Below are 18,246 nucleotides of genomic sequence, written 5' to 3' on the forward strand. Positions count from 1 at the left end.
TTGGTTCTGTGCAGAAAGGCTCTCACTGGGGGGCCTGCTCCGAGATGCTGGAGAATCTGGCCCTGTGGGAGGAGCCCACCGCAGGAGTGCACAGAGCTGCCTGGGGAAGACTCTAGCTGCCCTACCCTACTCCAATAAGCCACCCGAATCCAGGCCTGCCACCCTTGCAGCACTTCACCGGGTGGGGGAGACTCACCCTGTGGTTCTATTTTAGTCTGAGTCTCTCGATGCCTCCCCTTCTTGAATCCTGGGTTCTGGAGCGACTGGAGATGCAGTCACCCTCTAGTCTGCCATCTTGGATCGCCTTGAGTTATAGTTTTAATTAAGAGTTCTTCTCCATTGCTTTTTTCTGTCTTAATTTGAGAATTCTGATTATACATATGTTGGTCTTCTTTACCCAAATATTATATTTATAATTTTTTTTCTGTGATAACCTTTTCTTTTGGTTGGAGTTTCCTGGGTCTTTTCATCTCCATCCTCTTGGCTGTACAGTTGGCTCTCTGAATCTGTAGTTTCTGCATTTGTGGACATAACTAACACTAAATCAAAAATATCTGAAAAAGACACTGTGTCCGTACTGAACATGTACAATCGCCCTTGTCTTTCTTCCCTAATGTAGTACAAGAGCCATTTATACAGCATTTCCATTGTATTATGTATTGTAAGTCATCTAGAGATGATTTAAAATATATTAGGAGATGTGCATCAGTTATATGCAAATACTGTGACATTTAAATAAGAGACTTGAGCATCCTGGTAGATTATGTGCAGATTTTGGTGTCTGCAGGGCGTTTGCAGCCAGTGCCCTACCGATACCGATGGGCAACTGTATCTGTGCTTCCTGAGAGCCTTCTAATTCATTCTTTCTTTTCCTTATGATTTTGTTTTTCTTTCCTTTTCTTTCTTAAGGTCAATCAGCTCCCATCTTCTGTCTTCCTATTGTTCATGCTATTTATTTCTGAATTTTGAACTTGTTTAAAATGTTGACCTTTAGTATCTTAAGTTTCTTGTGTAATTATATTTGGTTCCCATTGGAGTGTTTTTATTGTCTCATGTCTTTGACTGTGTTTTCATGTGCTGAAATACTTTGATTCTCATTTTTTCTTACAATACTTTGGTGTGGACGTTGTGTTGTTTTACCATTTATTATTTATCTCAGTTGAACTTTCCTTCCAGGTAAGCACAGAGAGGAGGGAGGAGGTTTAGTGGGTTGCTTGGTGCCGAGTTCAAAATCTCTTTCCTTTGTGGCTGTTATTATTTCTCTAATAAGCGGGGCTTTTTTTTATCTGACTTTTTATAATTTTTTTTTTTTTTTTTTTTTTGAGACAGGGTCTCGCTGAGTTGGCTTTAGGGCCTCTTTAAGTTACTGAGGCTGGCCTCAAACTCGTGATCCTCCGGCCTCAGCTTCCTGAGCTGCTGGGATTACAGGTGTGTGCTGCTGCGCCCAGCCTGATTCTTGAATCATCTCTGGTTTGAGGGGTTTTGTTTTGTTTTCGGGCATGGGTCATTTTTTTCTTTATTTTTACACCACACTTCCTAGGAACACTCTCCTTTCCGGGACTCTTCCCTTTCTTCCTGGAAGCAGCTTCATCTCCGGGCCTCAGCCCCCAGGCTGTGCCCTGTGTGGACGGCTTCTCTTTTACTCCATGACGTCAGCCTTCCATCTGCTGGTCCCACACCTGTTCTTGGTGGACCTTTGTACCTCAGCCTGGAGCATGCCTTTCTTTCTTGGGATGAGAGCTGTCTGATTTGCCTGAGTTCTGCCACCCCAGGGCCTTGTCCCATGCTCCCAGGACATGTTCCATCCACCCTTCTGCTCTGCTGTGGACTCTCAGTCAACTCTGTCGCTTCCAGGTATTTTTTTCTGCTTAAACCCAAGTTGAGGTTTCTAATGTTTTCCGGCCTATAGTTAATGCTCCAGGCATAGGCCGAGCGTAAACTTATTTACTCTCCTGTTTTTTTCTGTATTGTTTTCATGTGATGTGGGCAGATTTGTACTGAAGTCATTGCCATTATCCTTAGGAATCCTGGAGGCCAAATGTGAATCTTAGAAACTTATTAATGATTGTAACGATTGGTCTTCATTGGTCAATAATCCCAAATTCTTTCAAAGGAAGCACTAGTTCATTCACTTATTTTCTTAGCTAATAGTTACCGAGCTACGATCGTGAGCTTGGGACTAGGCAAACTCTGATCTGCTTCCTGCCATTGGTCAAGGCCCGGGAAGAGGCTGGTCCGGCGTTATCATTCCCTGCTCACGTGTGGGATCCCCCTCACCAGTGGCTCCGTAGGCACATGGGCCTTTCCTCTCCGTCTCAATGACTGACGCCTCAGGACGTGCGTGGGTCAGCTTTTCGCCGCTGAGACTAAAACACCTGGCAAGAGCAGCTTAAAGGAGAAACAGGTTATTTTGACTCACACTCTCAGGGATTCAGTCCATGGTCAGCTGACGCCATGGCTCTGGGATGGAGGTGAGGTACAGCCTTGTGACGGGAGGGCATGGTGGAGGGAAGCAGCTCAGGACAGGACAGCCAGGAAGCAGGGAGAGAGCTCCACTGGCCAGGTCACCCCCAGGTACCTACTTCTGCCAGCTCCACCCTCCCTGCCTACAGTTACCACCCAGTGAATCCACATCAGTGGATTAATCCTCTGATTAGGTCACGACTCTCATGATCTTATCGTTTTACCTCTGAACGTTTTTACATTGTCTCCACATGAGCTTTTGGGGGACACCTCATGTCCAAACCACAGCAGGACCATTGCACATGCCATTATCCATGGGCCCAGAACACTCCATCGCTGGCTGGTTTCTGTCCCTCAGACTTAGATTTTGCCTTTTCCTATCTCAGTAGTCCACCTCCATCATTCTCTATTACTCCATGTGGCCCAATTCCTCTGTAGTTCATGTCATAATTTATATTTAGATATTCATTTATTTGGTTGCTTGTCGATGTATTGTCTTTCCCTCTGTTAGACTGTAAATTCTGTGAGGACAGAGATTTTGATCTATATTCAAACCTCTCAAAATATTGGGAACATGGTAGGACTGAAATAAATATTTGCTCAATGAATGATGCCCAGAGAGGGTAGGCAGTTATCTCAAGGTTACACAGCAGGCTGATAGAGCATCCAGAATTAGAAGGCTGTTCTCTTCTAGCTCCATTCATTAACAGCTCTGTCTCTGCAGAAAGGAGGCCACCCACTCACTGGGGGTAAAAGAGATGTTCTTTCCCACTTTTGCCTCAATTAACCTTATGAAAAATCCTTTCACTCATAGAACGAATATGGGAAAAACCTGACTTTCAAAAAAATTAATTAAACTTCAGACCCTAGTGTTTTGAAATCATGGAATCAAAACCCTGTGGCCAGTCAAGCAGCCTGAGGGCCTGACCAGAGGGGTGGCGAGCAGAACCACAGCATCTAGCCATGTCAAAACTAACAGGTTTGTGTTGAGTGCCTCCTAGGTGCCAGATAGGAGGCTGGGCCCTGGGGATTCCCAAACAGACCAGATCCATATTCCCCTGGCTGGCTGATGGCTCCCAGTGTGGTGGTCTCAGTTACAGAGCAGTTTGTCCAGTGTTGAGAAACAGAAGAGATGAGGAGCAGTGGCAGCCAAGGAGAGACCCCTGGTCCATTCTCAAGGCTCAGAAACACTGCTTCTGCGGAAGGGGCTCCAGAGACCAGCTGGAGTCAACCAGAGGAAGGACAAACGGGCAATTAGAGAAGCAGGTTGAGGCTAAGGAAGGTCTCACGCAAGAGGAGGCAGAACACACTGAGCTGATTCTGGGGGCTTCTGCCTGGAGCCCAAAGAACTAGCAGGACAAGAGAAGAGACTGGGGCCAGGTCCCAGAGGCCAAGAGTCAGGCCATGGCCAGGAGCCCTGGAGAGCACTTCCCTGGGGCGTGGCCAAAGCCGCCACTGAATTGCAGCCTCAGCACAGAAGGATCTCCCTACCTCTGTCCAGCTCATCCCTGCCTCTGCAGGAGCTCTGTGGAGGCTGCCTCCATGGAGGACAGTGAGCTCCTTCCTGCACAGCCCGTGTCTTGGGCAGCCCTGACTGGAAGGGCTCTTTGCACCTGAGACGGGCCGAAGGCTGCCTCCTGGTGATCTCGCTTGAGGCAACTCCACTGTTTCTGGGCCAACGTCCACCAAGTCTTTCCAATGACAGTCCTGACAGTTGATGGCTGGTCCCACCACAAACAATCCTCAAGTTCTCCTGGAGCAGGATCGGCTGCAGGGAGCTCTTTTGCAGGCTGCCAGTCCCGAGGACTCTGACAGAGGAGCACACATGACTCAGCGTAGTGGCTGCTGTGGCCGTGGCTGCTTCCAACAAGGACAGGGTAAACGGCAGCTGCCCGGAGGTCCCTCCGTCCCTCCTGAGTTCTGCCCATCAGTAGCCACCTCTCCCCTCTTGCTCACCCTAAGTCTGTGTCATTTGTGCCTCGTTGATATCTGCGGATCACTCCAGCTCCTGGTGCTTGTCGGTGTGGTGTCCCCATTTGTAGCTTCTGTATCCTGAGCCCACCCTGGCCCTCTCCTGAGCCTCATCCTGGCTCCTCTCTTCGTCCCAACAGATTTGCTCCGCCAGCTTCGCGGGACACTGAGTTATTAAACGAATTCTGCCAAATGGAAGTATTTGCTACCAAGCACATTTCACAGGGGAAAGGGGAATTTTCATCCATCAAAAGCCCATTTATTTCAAGGGGGCCTATCACTCCCTGAAATTCACAGGAGAAAGAGTCCCAAGAAAATCAAGGGCATTTGCATTACAATCCACCTCGGTGCCCAAAAATATCCTGCTGAACATGCAGAATTTCAAGGAAAAGAGTGTGTTTTGCTTATTTGCAGGAAAGAAACAAACGTTCAAGGGTTGGGGGGTGGGGAGCTGTGGTTTAACATTTCAGACATGGAGAGTAAAGTATTTGGTCAACATTGACCACAGAATCACCTTTGATCCTGCAGATCTTGGAGCTGGTGCTGGCTGGCACAAACAAGGACCCGCAGGCAGTACGGAGGGCGAGGCCCGGGGCTTTGCGATGCTGGCTGTCTAGCTGGCTGGCTGGCTCCGACATCTCTGTGCTTCTCCTTCTGCACCTTTAACCTGGAGTGTCCTGAGGACTCTCAGGGTTTCACAGACTTGCCCTGCCGATGCTCCCTAAAGGCGGAGGAAGGGGAACGAGAACTTGACGCTGCCCGCCCTCCACCCCGGAGCCTGCAGGGGGTGGGAGGATGGCCACCCTGGTTACCTCCAAGTGGGAATGCCTTTGAAGTCTTGTGCTTGAGGCTAAAATTAATGTGATGTATACAACCGCATAATATTCTGACTTTTATATAAAAGAGTGGAAAGTGAATCCCAATTAGGGAAAACCAAAGAATCAACAACAGAAGACTTCCTAGATGGCTTGTCAGTGAAAGGGAGGAGCCTGGATAATTCCTGGGGACCAGGTGTCACATTGAGAGCCTTCAAACACTATTGGATATAGAGAGATTAAGTAATTTGCCCAAAGTCCTGCGACTGCAGGGGAGGACCCCCAGTCAGGTCTGTGACGCCTCAGCCCAGGCATGTGGGCCACTCTTGTGCAGCCTGAGTCCAGCGGTGCCCGGGCTGGGGCTGAAGGGCAGAGCGGGAAGAGCCCACCAGGTCGACAGCCACCCCACTTGTCTTCCTCTCCACCTCGGTATGGTAAGAATCCAGACTTACATGAACACACGGGCCCAGCGCTTCCTTTTCCAAGTTATGCTTCACCCTCAGGGGTTTGCAAAGGGAGAGGCTCTGCAGGTGACTACAGAGGCGCCATGCTGCTGCTTTCTCAGGTTGACCTTGGAAAGATCTAGAGGAGGGCCCTGCCCTGCTGGGGGCCCTCACCGAGCCGCCTCTCCTGCCCTCTCGGGGAAGTGCTTTCTCTGCAGAGCACATTTTCAGGGGAGAAATAGGACTTCTGCTCATTTTTTTTTTTTGCTCTCTTGCAATAATCGTCCTTGCCCGCTAGACCTCCCGGGTTCTCAGACCTCTCCTAGAAGAGCAGGCAAAATGATTCGCCTTGGAGTGGTTGTCTGAGGACGGCCATCCTTGAGAGGCAATCTGCTAAGTACTTTAAAGTATCAAGGATCTGGGGATCACAAGCCCCAAGGTTCAATCCCTTCTCCTTTTGTTATTTAGTCTCTCCGGAGAGAAACTAATGATCCTGGACTGGAGGGGGCGGTGTCCAGTCTTTCCTGCCTCCCAGCATCGGCTCTGACGCTCTCGTCCTGGGGAGCAGTGTGGACCTGCGGGCCTCAGGGCTTGGGTGGCTTCCTGCTCACTGCCGCCTGTAGGCGCAGGTGCCTTGCTGACATCTCAGAAGGAAGCCTGGCTTTGGGGCCCTTGTGGATGTTAGGACACTAGTCTGGGGCCGCGCCGCTGCTGAGTCAGCCTTTGCTCCTCTCCCAGCAGCCAGGCCTGTGGCTCGTGGGCCTGAGGCGAGCAGACCTGGTCTCCTCTGTCCCCTGACCCTGCTCCAGCCTCAGAGCCTGGGCAGGAGAGGCGGCTGTTTCTGAATGCCTCTGCCCACTCTCCGTTTTGGACCCGAAGCCTCTGGTGTTGGGCTCTGAGGGTGGAGCTGGAGGTGGGAGAGCCTGGTCTTTCCCTGCTGGTCTGGGGCGTGGTCCCCTCCGGGTTGGTGGCTGCTCCTCCCTGGCAGCCCTGAGGGCCGTGGGTGCTCTTGTGGGCAGCCACCGTAGGCAGTGCAGGTCTTCACCTGAGCACCCACAGGCGGTGGCTTCGAGAGGGGCCTTCCCAACATCCCTCCTTTGTGGGAGAGCCAGCTCCTCTTCCTGCTCAAATAGGATGCAAAGGCAGATTAGCTAGTCCTCTGTCTGAGCAGACGCCAGCTAGGGTCATGAGCTGTGTCTCATTCTGCAGAGCCCACGGTGTGTGTGAGGGTGGCACCTTTCCCACCACTCGCCTGGGGATGGAACGGGAGGACCCTGCTGTCTAACTCAAAGGCTGGGGAGGAGACGGAAAGGCCTACCGTCCTTCTCTTAGGCCAAATGCAGATTTCAATAACTTCCCCTTCCTCCACCTTCCAAGTCTGCCTAGATGGGGGTGGGCAAGGGCCTGTCCAACCGCCTCTTACACAAACCATGCTTGGGTGTCTTCAGAATTTAACACTAAGTCTTCATTCCACGTCCTCATTCAGGAATACCTTGGAGATACTGTGAGTTTAGTTCCCAGTCCATTGCAATAAAGCGACTATCAAAATAAAGCAAGTCATATGAAATATTTTGTTTTCCAGAGCATATAAACACTGTATTTATACAATAGTACAATAATATTATGTCTTTTTTTAAAGTATGTACATGAACTAAAAATACCACATTGCTTAATAATGTTAACGGTCATCTGAACTGTTGGAAAAATGGTGCTAATAGATGTTTTCAGGGTTACCACAAAACTTTAACTTGTAAGAAGCACAGGATCTAGGCAGTGCAGTAAAGCAAAGTGCAATAAAACAAGGTATGCCTGTGTATACAGCTGGAGAATTTTCATCTTTATAAGACAGAGTTCACGTTTCACCCTGAAAAGATGAGTAGCAAAAACTCACTCTTCCAGCCTCCCTTGCAGCTAGGGAACAGGCATGTTACCCAGATTTTTATGACCACATACACCAACCTGACTTTGAATTAGAAACCAGTAATGTAAAGAATGACTTCATAGAAATCTATTATGACTGCAAGGAGCAGAGCAGCCACAGCATCTGTATCCAGTTTCCAGGGGACAGAGAAGGGTCCAGTGAGGTCAGCAGCACAAGTGGTGGGGTCTGTGCTCGTTGCTGTACTGGCAACTCTTTGTGGATCCTTCGGCAGCATGACAGCATGCTGCTCTGGGCTGCGTACAGGCACTCCTGAGTCTCTAGGTTTATGCAAGAGTCTTTCAGTAAATTTCTTTTCTTTTCTTTCTTTTTCTTTTCTTTTTTACAGACTGCATTTTGATTCATTGTACATGAACGGGGTACATCATTTAAATTCTATGATTGTACACGATATAGATTCAAACCAACATATACATAGAGGGAAATGAGAGGGAGGAGGTATGAAAAATGATGGAGCAAGAAAGTAAATTTCTTTTCTTAAACCCATCATAACTGAAACAAAACTGCATCAGTGTAGCGAAGATGGCTTTCAAAGTTGCTGCCTGTTTCATTACATCATTAAAATGATGATGAATCAAACTACGCTATTTTTGGCAAAAGCCTCCTGATTTATTTATTTTTTTAATGACTCACAACACACTGAAAAAAGTTGAGTGGAAAACACTTTTAGGCAAATAATCCTTAGTGAATGATGCAGGAGTTCTGAGACCCTCATATGTTGTAGTGGCTTTGGAAAGAGCTCTCTCATTTGAGCTTTGCCCCCTCTAGAATCTATCTCATCTTCACAATTGTCCTTGTGGATAGTGTGCTAAGTTACAAAATAGCTCAGGTAATATTGGAAATTCTTCACCAGCATTTTACCATATAGAAATTTTGTCCAAAACCATTATGAAATAATCAAAGGGATATAAAATGCCCAAATTACAAACACTAAAGTTTTACCCAAATGTACAGTAAGTCAATAATGATAATTTCTAAAAGTCTTACTGAGCATCTACTCTGGGATAAATCCCAGGCCAAGATAGATTGTTTCATTTAATACTTACAACAATCCTATGGAAATAGAATTTATTGTCTCCATTTTATATAGAAGGCAACTCAGGCTAGAGAGGTCAAATATCCTCATTCTTTCAACCAGCGGTCCAAGTGAACTGTTCTTTTGGGTAGCTATAACAAAATGCCACACACTGGGCAGCTCATCAACAATAGAAATTTATTTCTCACAGTTCTGGAGGCTGGGAAGTCTAAGATCCAGGCAGATTTAGTGTTTAGTCAAGGATCATTTTCTGGCTCATAGACAGTGCCCTCTTGCTCTATGCTGGAGTATCTTAAGATGCTTAAAAATAAAACAAAATAAAAACAATGCCCCAAACAATGGAAGTATGTCAAAAGAACACAGGAGTCAATCCAAAGAGTCCCAGTGGAAAAACTGGAACACTTTGAGCAACCAAAGAAGATGATATTGTTTTATAACCCAAAGTATAAAAGTGTATGAATTCCAACTCTGATACAAATGAAAGAATGAATGGGAGGAAAAAGAAATCTCCTGTATAGAACTCCCAGTAATTGACATGGACAGCTGCTCTCATGGAAGCTAAACCCAGCTCCTCTCTGCTAGTGTGTGCTGTGCAGAGATGTCTCCCCAAGAGCAGAGTGTGAGAGCCGAGAATCACTTCACATGGAGAACCAGGCAGGCACACCTCAGCCAGGAGATCAGGGCCAGCACCACAGTGCTGAGCAGGCCCCTTCCTATGACATAAGGCATGTGCACTTGGCCAGGCCCTCTCCTTCCTGGCACTCACTACTCCTAAGGAATCACAAGGGAGAAAATCAGATAAATCCAAACTGAGGGACATCTTAAAAAATACCTGATTAGTACTTCTCAAAATGCCAACATCATACAAAACTAGAGAAGTCTGAGAAATTGTCACAGGAGGCATGTGACTAAAAGTAATGTGGTGTCCTGGAGGAGCAAAAGGTAACCAAGGAAATCTGAATAACACACAGACTTTAGTTTAAAATAATGTGTCGGTATTGTTTCATTAAGTGAATCAAATGAATGGAACCAGTATAAGATATCAACAATGGGTGGCACTGGGAATGGAGTATATGGGAACTCTGTATTATTGTCACAATTTTTCTATAAGCCTAAAACCATTAAAAAAATCTCAAGTTTACTATTTAAAAAATTGAACAGAGCCACAGGGATCTACAGGACCGAATCAGAAGACCTAACATATGTATAATTAGAGTCTCAGAAAGAGAAGAGACAACTGGGCAGAATTTTCTTTTTTGGAAACTAATAGCTGATGTTTTCACAAATTTGATGGAAGTCATAAATTTACAGATTCAAGAATGCCAGCAAACTCTTAAGTAGGATAAACAAAGAAAACCATATGTAGGCATATCAAAACTGCTGAAAATATGAACATGCAGGTTGGTGATTTATACCTTTAATGTTCATATAGAAAACAAATGCTAAAAAATTATTTTAAAAGTCAGAAAAGGGAAGGGAGGAAATAATAAACCCAACAAAAGAAATTAATAAAATTGAGAAGAACTTATAACAAAAAAGAATGATGAGATTGATGAATAGAAAAACTTCGGGCAAAATTTACCAAGTGAAAAAAGAGAATACAAATGTGGATTATTATAAGTGAAGAAGGGGAGCAGCCACAGATGTAACAGATAATGCTATGAATAGGCTTATGCAAATAAATGTAAATACCTAAATACCATGGACAATTTCCTATTAAAATATTATTTATCATTAAGCCAAGAAGAAATAGAAAACCTTATCTGTTTATTGTTCTTGAAGAAAATGGATCCATAGTTTATACTTACCTTCAAAACACCAGGCCTACACAATTTTAGCAATGAGTTCTAATGAGCTTCCAAATAACAAATAATTCCAGCCTTAGACAGATGAAGGAACACACATCAGCTTATTGCATTAGGATACTAACTCCTTAAATAGATTTGCACCTTGTGAGGAAGAAAAAATCACATACCATTCCTACAAATATAGGTGTAAAACGTAAAAACATTTGCAAAACAAATACAAATTTATGTGATCATTGTTGAACTGGTTAGATCTCAGGAACACAAAGATTGTTCATGTTAAAGCAGGAAAATCATGTGATCATCTCAACAGATGTAGAATAATTTGAAAACATTTACCAGTTATTCACATAAAAATATTCTGAAAAGAAGGAATAGAGGAGAACTTTCTTAACCTGATAAAGGAAGAAAAACCAGGCAGCCAGCATGTTAATGGTAAACTGTTGGAAGCAATCATTTAAATTAAGAAAAAGGCAAAGGACCCATTAGTACAACTTCCATCCAGCACTGTACTGAAGCCCCTAGCCAACCCATTAAGACACAGTAAAGAAGACAGAGCTAAAGGATTTGGAAAGGGTGAAATAAAATAGGTCTTATTTGCAGAATAAATTATTGTCAATCAAGGAAAATCAAAAGAACCTTCAAATAAATTAACAATTATAATTAATGAGTTTTGCAAAACTTCTGGATATAAAGATTAATATTTAAAAGTTATTGACTTCCTGTGCACCACCATAGACATTAACAAAGGGAACTTTGTAACAATGATAAGTACACAAGAACCGTTGGAATAAATCTAATAAAATATGTACATAGCATTTATGGAGAAATGTTTAATTTTTCATTGAATGAAGTTAGAGGCAAATCTAAATAAGTGGAGAGATGTACCATGTCCATGAATAACAAGACCTAATATCAGGATATTTGAAATTCCCTAAGAATTAATTTATAAATTTAATGTTCTTTCAATTAAAATTCTTACAAAGTATTCTCTGGAGTTTGTCAAACCAATTCTAAAAATTTATAGGGAAGAGTAAAGGCCATAACAATTAAAATGAGTTAAAGAAGAACAAAGTCGAAGGATTTGCCTTGGTAGATATCCATGTCTTCTTGCATGACTATGATCATTGAAATTGTGTTTTTTAACAGATACAGAAAAATTAATTAGTGGATCAAAATCGAGAGTCTAGAAACAAACCAATGTTTATATGGAAATTTACCATGTAACAGGGCTGACAGTGTATATCAGCAGGGAGTAACAAGGAAACTATTTACAAATAGTGCTGGGTCAATTGATAATGCATATGGGGAAAAAAAATCTGATCTCTATCTCATATGCCACATGCAAAAATAAATTCCAGGGAGATTAAAAACCTAATATAAAGAAGCAAAAACTGAAAGTATTATAAGAAAATGTAGAATATTTTTATGAACTCAGAATGAGGAAGGATTTCTTAAGCAAGATAAAGAAAGCATAATCTATGAAAGAATTAATTCTACTATATTAAAATTTAAGACTTTTCTTTATCAAAAACACTGTAAAAAGGTAAATAGCAGTGCATACATGCCCATCAAAGAATTAGCATGCAGAATATTTAAAGAACATCTATAAATCAATTGTTAAGACAACTCAAAAGAAAAACATGTGTGAAGCATAAGAAGAGGCAGTTTATAGAGGAGGATATTAAATGGACGGTGAACACAGGGAAAAATGCTTGACTTGATTAAATGTCAGAAGAATGCAAAATAAAACCATCACGATCAGCTTAGCAACAACTTAAAAGTCTTACGATACCAGGTGCCAGGTATTCTCTCTTTCACGCCCCCCCCAGATTCACTCTGCTCACTTCTCCATCCAGAAAATGGAGGCTGGGGAGACCGTGAGTTCGGGGTTCATTCCCTGGATCCCGCCCCGCCCTGCCTAAGGTTAACGATGGCTGGGATGCTTACCGAGGGCTCAGCTCTTGGTGAACATCTTCTCCCACCACACATGCTCCAGGCCAAGTAACGCTTCCTTGCTGGCTCCCTGGCGTGAGTGCTTCGCCATCTCTTGTTCAGCCCAGTTCACAGCTGTGTGAATAATCCTGTCCTCAAACTCTCCTTTATTATCTCATTGGAGTGTCATCTTCCTGCCAAGAATGCTTGTGCTATAATTTGGATCTTGAATGTCCCTCAAAACCCATGTGTCTAAGGCTCCGCCCCCTACCTGTGATATTATTGGGAGGGGTAGAACCTTGGGAGGTAGGGCCAAGTGGAAGGAAGTTAGGTAGTTCAGGGCTTCCTTTGAAGGACCCTAAACTGCCCTCTTTCTTTTGTTTCTTGCCTGCCATGGGTGAGCAGGTTGTCCCACCACACACTGCCTACCATGAAGTGCTGCCTCACCACAGGCCCAAAGCAAGAGGGGCAACCAATCAAGAACTGGAACCTCTGAAGCTGTGAGTCAAAACAAACCTTTCCTCTTTTAAAGTTAATTTTCTCAGGCATTTTGTTACAGTAATGGAAAGCTGACCAGCATAGCCTGATACACTAAGTACTGGCAAGAAGGCAAAACAATAGGAGCCCATGTACTGCCATGGCAGTGTGAACAGGTGGGATAGCAAAAAATGAGACACAACTTGAACTTCTAGCAACAGGAAGAGAATAAGTAAATAAGTAGATTGTTTACACAATGTAATGCTGTCCCATGGTGAATATTAGTGAACCAGGGGTTATTATATATTGACATGGATGAATTTCACAAAAATCTTCTAAAAGAAGATAAGTCACATTTCCTGTGACAAAAGAAAATGGCAGAAAAACTCAGAGGTAGAATGATACTATCACACTTTAAACATGCAAAGCAATACTAATGATTGGAGATGCAACATATATTGCAAATGCACAAAAGTGTCTGGGAATGCTGTCAGGTGCAGGAGAGAGGGTCCTTCTGGGAGGGAGCAGCAATGAGGTGATGTTTGAAGGGTATATACAAAGGGGATTTAGCTGTGTTGGCAGCAATTTCTTAAGATGGGCGGCAAGTATATGAATATACATGATATTATTTTTAAACCTTGTGGTAGGTCCTAGATATTGCATATACATTTTAAAATTTAAATAATAAAAGAGAAAGAAAAAATTCTGAAGTTTAATATTGAGGAGAAGATAGAATGTTTCTATAAGATTGGATTGTAGATAGTGCCTATAAAATAAGAAAAATACATTTAAAGAAAGTCTTAGAGCCGTGCATGTAATATGCTATCATTTGTGTAGGGCTGTGTATGCATAAATTATCTCCGAAAGATAAACGTAAGGGCTGGGGTTGTGGCTCAGTGGTACAGCGCTTGCCTGGCATGTGTGAGGCCCTGGGTTTGATCCTCAGCACCACATAAAAATAAATGAATAGAATAAAGGTATTGTGTCCATTTAAAATTTTAAAAATTAATGCATAAAAAAGATACACATGAATGGCTAATAGGGAAATTTTTGGTCAAGGGGGCTGAGTGGCTGGGGGCAGGGTTTTTAGATACATTTATATCTCATGAATTTTATATTATGTTTCTGTTATCTATTTTTTTCAAATTAATAAAATACTTGAAAATGGCCTGCACAAGCCCCTATTGACTTGCTGACAAATCATACAGTACAGTGACCCCTCAGCAGTAGACCAATGCTGCTGTTCAAAACAAGGAGACTGTGCTGTTTGTTAGCTGTGACGGAACACCTGGCCTTCAAAACCTAAAATGTTTGCTCTCTGGCTCTTCAGGAAAAATTTCTTCTCCTGAGAAGGGTGTCAGGGTTTTGAGTCTGTCATGGACTGGCTTGGGGGGTACTTACTGAGCTACAGCGTGCAGGTACTTACTGAGCTACAGCGTGCAGGAGAAAACTCTGGCGGTAGAGCAGGGAGGCAGGTCTAGAGGAGTTTTGAGGTTGATGTGCCACGGTTGCCCAGTTTGTGCTGTCATTAGGCTGTCGGGTCTACGGGTCTGGAGCTGGAGAGAGACCAGGGCAGGAGAAGCAGAGGTGAGTCATTGGTACAGACAAAGATGGACAGAGATCCCTGAGCCAGCAAGGAGGAAGGGACCCAGAGAAGTCACAGCTCTCAAGATGCGGTGAGGAAGAGTTGAAAGGAGATTAAGGATCAGTGGTCAGAGAATCAGGGGTAAAACCAAGAGTCTGGAATCATGGAACCTAGGGACAGTCTTTCCAGAAAGGCCAATAGGCAAAAGCTGTCAACAATGGTTAAAGACAAGACCCAGCTGATGGCCTGGATAGGAACGTGTGCAGTGAAGCAGTGGGACTCCAGTGAGCCTGTGGTGGTCAGAGAATGAGGAAAGGACATTCCAGGGTCAGGAGATGGGCTCTGCCAAAAGAGAGCCGATGAAACCCGAGCCACGTGCAGAGGATGGAGGGGAGAATCGGGATTGGAATTCCCCCGGGAATGCTATGCGGAGGCTGGACACAGGGAACCCAGGCAGGGGTTGAGCAGAGGCGGGGTGACAGAGAGGAGAGAAGCGCTTCTTTAGAAGACGCGTGCGTGGCTCCTCTCTGGGAATATCGAGATTGGCAGCTCTCTTTGAGGGCTAGGGTCCAGGAATTAGAAGCAGCATCTCCAGGCCCGTCCTTGTTAAAGTGGAGCAGGGGTGGAATTCACTTCACGTGACCACCCAGGGCCAGGCTGTTGGCAGAGGCACTTAGGCTTGAGACTTGGGGACATGGGATGTAGGGGACATGGGTACTGGTAATTCTGATGAGGATTTAATTAAGAACTCAATTTTCCCAGACTTCCAGGACTTGACTGCCTGATGGTTCTTTAATAGGAACTGGTGATATGTTCTAATTATGGTGGGTTATTTATGGGATAGGTCTCATCTCTCTGCTCAATTATGTTTTGTTTGGGAGATTTGCATTCTTTTAGGACTCTAGTTTTTAATTGAGTCTACTGCGTTCCCCAAAGATGCTCTTAGTCTGGGGGCCTCTCAATGTTGGTTTTTTTTTTTTTTATTTTCCCCTCTACCAGAGATCCCACCACCCCTTGTCTTTCTCTTTCTTTCACTGATACTCCAAAGTCAAGGTCATCCCCCTTCCCCGGCTTCCCCTCCTCACTCACAGCACTGGCTGTATGGCTGTGTCTATGCACCTGCCTGGCTCTACATGGGTCCTATAAATTCAGCTCAATGGATTCCCTTGCATTTTGGAGATAGGATTCTTTAAAACGATGTCTAAGTATTAGTTATCTTTGAAATTCTGAGAGAAGTGGACATCCTTGGCATCATTGTCCATGGACAGAGTTGGAAAACACTCGCAGGTGTTTCTTCATGGAGAAGCTCCTGGTTCTTACTTTGGGGACATTTCAGGCTGACCTTGGGGACATTCCAGGCTGTGGATACATTACAGTTGGGTCCTAGGAAGTGTGCCCCCTCTAGACCTGGCAGACCTCGAGTGTGAATGTCATACTGTTTGTCTCCATGCTTGTCTGGGAAAAAAGAAATTTAATAGCAGAGCCTGGTATTCACGTAAAGGAAAGAACCATCTTTATTTTGAAGAAATTCATTGGAAAACTGTTTGGAGAGGGAGTGGAGGCTGGGAGCGGATCATTGGGAAAGAGACCTCAAAAGACAGTCACATTCTGCATCAGGAACAAGCGAGAACTTTGAGTCGGTGACCTCGAACAACCAACTAGACTTCAGATGGCCGGGGCAGTCCTCCTCAGTGGGAAGTTCTTTGTGATGCTGTGGTGTGATGACCTCTTTCATACCAGAATCATAACTCAAAGTCTTTCTTTATACATAAATAACTTGTGAAGGCGAGATGGGGGGACATCAAGAAAATATGACTGGTTGTCACTCATGATAAGCATCAGGTAGAGGCAGAAATGTAGAATCCGAGGAGGCAGCCTCTGAAAGTCCCTGGGGACATTGGGAGGGATGCTGGACTTTAGTCAGGATAGGAAAATTGATGCTGCAATAACAAATAACCCCTCTGCCCCATCTAAATGGTCACAACCACACATGCTTATTTCTCACTCACATTCTGTGTCCATCCTGGGTTTCCCCAGCTGTCATTAAGCTATCTCCACCTTGGGATTCAGGCTGATAGAGCAGCTCCTATCCAGGATATTCCTGGTCAAGAAGGCAGAGGGGAAAGAGAAGATGATAAAGCACACTGACTTCCAAAGTTTCTGCTCATTCCAGAGAGGGAAACCTGCTATTTTTTCTACTTATGGTAGAATTTGAAATTCCATCACTCTGAGGGGCCCCTCCCTGTGTTTTCCAAATAACATACCTGGCAATGACATTTACATGAGCTGTTTCAGTTTCCAAGATGTTCTACCACAGGTGACACACCTTAAGAGGCTGTGCTGTGCACAGGAAGCTTCGATCTGGTGCTTTCTTGATCACAGACACTGTTTTCCTTCTTTAGGCAGGCCAGGGCTGAAATGCCACCATCTTAACCCCTACTTCTACACAACGTGAATTTTAGATCTCCTAACATGTTCAGTATTCCAGTCTGAGCTTCAGAGAGACACTGGGTTGGAATCCTGCCTGGCTTAAACACTTAGGGACCAGGTGACCCTGACCAAGTGGAGCAACCTGAGATTCACACTCCTCCTTTGAAAATTGAAACAATAGTAGCACCTGAATTCTCATAATTGTTTTGATAATTGAGATAGTGCATGGAAAATGTCAAGATTTTTTAAGTGTATGTAAGTGCTAAATAAATCACAGCTATTGCTATAAAAAAGATTTCTGCTCAGCAAGGTCATGGCTACTTATGTTTAATGGGTCAAAGAAAGCCACCTGTCCGTGCCTGGGTTCGGCAGGGTGGAGTGTGTTCAGTGCCAAGGAAGAGGTGCCAACTGTGGGGAACACTTGTACACTCTGTCATACATTGTGTCTTGACTGTGGCTTGTGCTAGAGGTCATTTAAACCCTAAAAGGTGAGGCAGTCCTTTACTACATAATGAAGAAGTCCTTTCCTTTCATTTTCTTTCTTTCTTTGTTTTTCTTTCTTCCTTTCTTTTTTCTTTTCTTTTCTCGTCTTTTCTTTTCCCTCCCTCCCTCAATTCTCTTTCTTTTTCTTTTCTTTCCCCTTCTTTCCTTCTTTCTTTTCTTCTCTCTCCCTCCTTCCTCCTCTCTTCCTTCCTCCCCCCTTTTCTCTCTCTTTCTTTCTTTCTTTCCCTCCCTTCCTTCCTTCCTTCCTTTCTTCCTTCCTTTCCTTCTGATTTCTTTCAGACCAATCAAAATGCTCCACTGGGTTAGAGAAATGCTCAACGCTGTACAATCCTTGTTTGTATGACCTGGAAACTGGTTTCCAGGAAAGCCGTCTGCACATCAGATCTTTGGGTCAAATTGACTAAGTGAAGATGGAAAAAGAAACAAGGATGCTTCTTTCCCCTGCAGCCCTCTGGCCTGCTCCAGGACCAAACCAGTCCTTAGGTACTGCGATGTGGACCAGCTCCAGGACACAGTAAGCTGCCAGAACAGTTATTTCCATGACTCTGGTCAACAATTTCACAGATGTACTCTGGCCATTCTCAATGTCTTCTACAGAATGAGATGTGGATAACATCACAAGGGACCCTGCAGCCTCCCAACAGAGAAGGATCAGAACAAATACTGGACAAACCATGATCGTTGCTGAAGCAGAGTCCAAAGTGTACTAAGTGAGGCCAGAGCCAGGGAAACTGCAATCTAGGATCAGAGGCAGCTTTGTGGGGTGGTGGCCTCTGGATGGGCTTCACAGGAGGGAGAGGAGTTTTTGAATTTGGTTCTATAATAAACTTCATTTAAAAAATT

At 44.3% G+C, this 18,246-nt stretch overlaps 1 protein-coding gene and 1 pseudogene across 3 annotated transcripts in view; one reads left to right on the plus strand and one right to left on the minus strand.

Moving 5' to 3' along the window:
- Positions 1–5,072, minus strand: part of LOC306645570 (NADH dehydrogenase [ubiquinone] iron-sulfur protein 3, mitochondrial-like) — a 30,757-nt pseudogene extending 25,685 nt beyond the window's left edge. The window contains exons 1-2 of the transcript in view: positions 4,949–5,072; positions 2,278–2,388 (exon numbers count right to left, since the gene is read on the minus strand). The product of the transcript in view is annotated as an NADH dehydrogenase [ubiquinone] iron-sulfur protein 3, mitochondrial-like (transcript). The remainder of the gene's footprint in view (positions 1–2,277; positions 2,389–4,948) is intronic.
- Positions 1–18,246, plus strand: part of RGS3 (regulator of G protein signaling 3) — a 363,854-nt gene that overhangs the window by 242,317 nt on the left and 103,291 nt on the right. The gene's annotated exons all lie outside the window — the stretch shown is intronic.

The sequence above is a fragment of the Sciurus vulgaris genome (assembly GCF_902686455.1).
Source record: "Sciurus vulgaris genome assembly, chromosome: 15".
NCBI classification, from domain to species: domain Eukaryota; kingdom Metazoa; phylum Chordata; class Mammalia; order Rodentia; family Sciuridae; genus Sciurus; species Sciurus vulgaris.